Source organism: Sander vitreus, chromosome 13 (assembly GCF_031162955.1).
Source record: "Sander vitreus isolate 19-12246 chromosome 13, sanVit1, whole genome shotgun sequence".
Taxonomy (NCBI): domain Eukaryota; kingdom Metazoa; phylum Chordata; class Actinopteri; order Perciformes; family Percidae; genus Sander; species Sander vitreus.
This window is the reverse complement of record NC_135867.1, coordinates 9,488,125-9,494,124: the sequence shown is the minus strand read 5'-3', so window position 1 is coordinate 9,494,124 and position 6,000 is coordinate 9,488,125.

Below are 6,000 nucleotides of genomic sequence, written 5' to 3'. Positions count from 1 at the left end.
TACTAAATGTCTTTGCTGATAAAAATTCATTAACTATGCTTTCTCTAAGGTTTGACTTTATTTCTACTGAATGGATTTACACCAGAGGCAACAGGTTGTGCAAAATAAGTACACAAAACCTGATGAAAATCATGGTTTTCAAAGTCACAGACCATAATGGAACTGGTAACAGTTCATAAAAAGAAGTGCACTGAGAACACCAAAACCATACGCTCACACACACTGAGTTTGCAGTAATCCAACCCTGTGTAAATGATAGGGATTGTGTAATTATAGTTGTGTTAATATGACATAATGTTCAATCCACCCACAGATGTGGGGGGGTTTTCAACAGCCCGCCCAGATGAAAGTACGCAGCTTCACCATGTCACTAAGAGAGAGATGAGCTCATCTCCACATTCAGACTCATGACTCAAACTTCGATCTTAAAAGTTGATTCATGTTCATTCAAGAGTGAAGATTTAATATTCTTCTGAGATTTGCAGCTGGAAAAATTCATTAACCTACTTGGAGAAAAATGTTTTCTCACTGCACCATGAAGGCCCTTATTGTGTCGCATTGGTTGTCAAAGAAGTGTATCAAATTAACTTTAAAGTGCTTTTCTGTCATGTTTTAATCTTAACCTATTTGCAAATGCTACCTTACCTTTGGACAAAAAGTCACAGATTATCTGAGGGTATGGCTAACAATTATGTTGCTTCACTATCATTGTGTTGCCATTGTAGGCCCTGCCCTGAGGATCTGGCAGCCAACCAGCCAACAGAATGTCATTAATATTGATTACTTTCAGGGCACAAGTTTAATGTTACCTCATCCTAATGTTATTTCAGAGGCCATTCCACCCCACCAAGAAAAATATCTTAGAGGAAGAACAACACTTGAAAATGTAATGTTGTGTCTTGTTTCTCTGGTGAAATTGCTCAAAAGTGTCAGGTCCAATGTCAAAATCATTCAAAAAGGAGGTTCATAATGATGAGAAATTACTTCAAATGTCAAACTATGGGTCGAAGATAAATGATCAAATAAAGACAACTATAACAGGTTGCTTTGCTAAGGTACAGGGACTAGAGCCTACAAGTCATGTGGTCAGTAGTAGTCAGCAGAAAATGTGAAAGGGACAGAAAACTCACACAGGGACTCTAAAAGATTTTTGTTGTAAAAAAAAAAAAAAAAAGAAAAGCATTATAAGATTGTTTTTTGGTGCAATTGCTTCAGCAGTAGTAAATTGGACATAATTTATGTGATCATATTTACACAATACAATATGCACATAGCCCTGGTTTGAACTTTCAATTTCACCTAACTAGTCAGATCTTTGGCAATAAATGTAGATGAATGGAAGCAGGATCTGTGGTCCAGATGCACCGACTCACTCTGCTGCTGATTGATGCCCTGGAGAAGAAGAACAGAAAGACTGTGTTCCTGTCTTTCTCCTTCAAGTCCTATTCACTTCAAAAGGTGATTTATTGGTGAAATACAGCACTTTACGAAACCAACGTGAAGATGATATGCATGGTATTTTTAGCACAAGAAGTCTGATGTGTAAGTTGTAAAAATAAAAAAACTTTTGACAAAGTAGTAATATTACAGTATTTAAACGCTCTCTCCATTCTTTGACACACACTCATGTAACTAGTACAGATCTACGTTAATACTTCCAGCCACATAATGCCTTGTGGCGTTTTCACATGCATGGACATAAACTGATTTAAGGTTTGTGTTGGACCTGAAAGAGGCCTCCGTTCACCGGCTGGTGCAGGTCTTCAACTCTCCTCACTGAAGCTATTGATGGCTCAGGTTTATTAATTCTGCTTTCTTTCAGCACACTGCTCTGCAACATTGACATACTGTAACTGCTGTACCAATCTACATCTCTCAGGACTATAGGCATGATGATGATGATGATGTAACTGTGATCTGTTCCTGAAAGTAGAATTTGAAATGAATGTCAAAAATACGTATACAATTGTTAGGAAAATGTGATTAGATAAGAATAAAAACTGATAAATAAGAGTTGCATACAATACTAAAAGAAAGACACAACATCAATTGTGGAGGTTCTCAGTTCTCGGAAGTACTGAGACCATGCAATTTACTAAAGCCACCGAACATTGGTCAAATTACTGAAAATTAGAGCATAATTGTTATATTATCCCATTTTCATCCTCAATTACCAAGTCAAGCTACCTCAACTATGACAAAATAAGTCAAACAGGAAGATAAAAACAGTCCTCTGTGTTGGTTTGGCTATCGAAAAAGCAAAGCATTCCCCACAGCTAAAACCAGACAACTTGAGGCAGATAATAGGGCAGAAAACCAAAAAATGGATGCTACCATTCCTTAGCCAAGTTTTTTTCTCTATTATATGTAAGTGTAATTGTATATTGTTAGCTAAAATTAGACAACAGAGCATGAAAATAGCTCTATTAAAGCCTGTGGCTGTTGGAAGCAACACAGTGGTGCATGGTATAAGCAATCAAATCCATCCAAAACAGATATTTTGCTAGCCTCTAATGCTAAGCCTAGACATCCCCGTGTGATATTGCTGACCTGCATTTATAATGGATTCTAGAAAAATGATGTAGCTCCTCCAAGTAACGACCCCAAAATCCTTAAATTCTATTCTTGACTTTATTTATCAGGTTATCATGACCAAAATACAAAACCGATTTTCACCACAGGTCACACATTTTGAGTCAGGCCTTTTTGGTGTCCCATCATACATCTGACAGCAGCTTGGTACAGCAGTTCCCATAGACGTTAGCCAGCGAGCAGCCTGCCTGCCAAATGAGAGCGCTTGTTTGCTTGGCATTTCCATGGTTTTCATGATCAGGGGCAAGGGCTTAAAAAGAAGATTGTGTATGTGTTGTGTGTGGGTGAGAATGTGATTGCATATAAGAGTTTTTCTTAAAAAGTGAAGTGTTTGTTTGTGCACGTGCACGTTTGTTTGTGCATGCATGTTCAAACTTGTGTGGGCTTGTCAAAATGACTATCCCATTTGGCCTACTAAGCTACATAATGTCTCATTCCTGTAGTGCACTAAGAGACCATTTGGGACGGAAATTTATTCACTGGCTCTTTACTCTGAAATCCAAATGACATAATACTTTCCGGCAGGTTCTGTTTGTACGTCAAAGTGGTTCCCATTTTGGATAGAGACTACACTGGACCTATTGTATTCTGCACTGACATGGATGCTTACTTGACCATTTTATGCATTTGCGATTCAGGCTGGGTAATGACCGTAAAAACGTTATAATGGGTGGCAAAGCTTTGAGGCTAGTTGTGGAAACATTTAAAAAGTAAATTAGGTTATAAAGCAGTGTTTTTGACTAACTAAATTATCTGTTTAATTTCAGGATTAGTTTCTGTTTAATTCATTCATGGGCAGTGGTGACTCCAAGGCTTTTTTTTAATCATTCAATTTTATTAAATTACAGGCATTTCCCCCTCTAAGTGCCTCTTAGCTGGGCGTGTCAGGGTGTTCACCTACTTCACTGACTATGGAGCTGTTGTTGGGAGATAAGAGCCTTCATTGTCTGAGTGACCCTGAGAATTTGACTGGGACCAAGCTGGCTCAGTCCAAAAGTGAATAACACCACATTAATAATAATGTTCACAGACCTTGACCCCTTTTTTTTAATCTTATTTCCAGCTGAGAAGAAACTAACAGCTACTGTGTTCCAAGTGGAAAGCAGGAGAAGGGTTGGGAGAGGTTTGGGCTGTTTTCAATGATGAAGAAGTTTCCGATAAGGAAGATAGAGAGGAAACTTTTTGCCACAACCTTGGCTGATGAAGTACACATTGTTGGAAGAGATTTGTGCGGAAAGAATCCGATGGTATCTGCTGACCAATTGCTGCACCCTAACCTCTGATGTCATTCGGCCAATCAACAGCCAGGGATTGTTGAGAGGTTGCCATTGAAACAAAACAACAAGGATGACCCTGAGAAGTACCAGAGACGGTTTAGAACCAGTACCATAGGAGGTTAACCAGTGCATCCACTATTGTTTCAACAGCAGCATGAAAATATGCTGTTGGTGAACATTTCTCCCTCTGTTATCTACAAGAGTTCCACTCTTTTATGAGTTCAGTACAATAGATTTGATCTTTCCAGGACAATCATACTAGAAATAGTATAATGACATGTCTGAACAAATGATGGTGTGTGGCATAAGTGAGTGAGACTTATTTTATAAGCCAGTTCATCAGGTTTTAGTGCAGAGTCACAGCTCAGATGCAGTTCACTTCAAATCTCTCCATCCACTATCTTATTTAAATGTAGGGTTTTCCTTTCATTTTTGCCTTTTCCGTGCAAACGGTGGTGTAATGGTGATTATTAGTATCATCATTTTAACTGCAGTAGGCCGATAAATTAGCAAATGCGTCACGCGATATTTCATATTCTCGCGGGTTTTCTAGGATTGGTCTTCTGATTAAGTTCACCTGTCTTCAAATGTGTGTTCTTTAAGTTCTGTATTTACTGTATTATAGTCTAATAATGTATGTTACATTATTAGACTATTTCCTTAGACTATTTTCCATAACGTGAGTCTTTGGGGCTAACGCTAATCCATCAACGGCTAGTTTAGCCGCGGTGACCGCACGCAGCTAAGGATTCATATATAGTTAAATACGAGAATTGTGGAGTTACTCAAAGGCATATTTGCTCTTGGCAGACGGCAACCGCCTCCTCCTCTCCCTGCCAATGCAAGCTTGTCCTAACTCCAGGTAAGACATAGTGAAGTAACGTTAACTGGATTAGTAACTGTAACGTTTAAACAACTGAATTTGAAATTGTAAATTACTTACTTATATTTGCTTTCAAAACTAATTACATAGGCCTATGTTACTAACTAACGCTATAACCATGTGCAATGTGCATGTGCTGTTCAAACTGAAAAATAGACCTCCTTTTAAAATGGCTAAATGTATACTGTTGATATATTTTGTGTAATTTACATGAATTAGCTAGCTACAGTGGTGTGAAAAAGTGTTTGCCCCCTTCCTCATTTCCTGTTCCTTTGCATGTTTGTCACACTTAAGTGTTTCGGAACATCAAACCAATTTAAACAATAGTCAAGGACAACACAAGTAAACACAAAATGCAATTTGTAAATGAAGGTGTTTATTATTAAAAGGTGAAAAAAAAATCCAAACCATCATGGCCCTGTGTGAAAAAGTGATTGCCCCCTAAACCTAATAACTGGTTGGGCCACCCTTGGCAGCAACAACTGCAACCAAGCGTTTGCGATAACGTGCAATGAGGCTTTTACAGCGTCCTGGAGGAATTTTGGCCCACTCATCTTTGCAGAATTGTCCTAATTCAGTTACATTAGAGGGTTTTTCGAGCATGAGCGGCCTTTTTAAGGTCATACCACAACATCTCAATAGGATTCAGGTCAGGACTTTGGCTAGGCCACTCCAAAGTCTTTATTTAGTTTTTCTTCAGCCATTCGGTGGTGGACTTGCTGGTGTGTTTAGGATCATTGTCCTGCTGCAGAACCCAAGTTCGTTTCAGCTTGAGTACACGAACAGATGGTCGGACATTCTCCTTCAGGATCTCTTGGTAGACAGCAGAATTCATAGTTCCTTTTATCACGGCAAGTCTTCCAGGTCCTGAAGCAGCAAAACAGCCCCAGACCATCACACTACCACCACCATATTTTACAGTTGGTATAATGTTCTTTTTATGAAATGCAGTGTTCCTTCTACGCCAGATATACTTGGACACACACCTTCCAAAGAGTTCCACTTTTGTCTCATCGGTCCACAGAATGTTGTCCCAAAAGTCTTGGGGATCATCAAGATGTGTTCTGGAGAAATTGAGACGAGCTTTGATGTTCTTTTTGCTCAGCAGTGGTTTTCTCCTTGAACTCTGCCATGCAGGCCATTTTTGCCCAGTCTTTTCCTGATGGTGGAGGCATGAGCGCTGACCTTAACTGAGGCAAGTGAGGCCTGCAGTTCTTTGGGACGTTGTTGTGGGGTCTTTTGTGACCT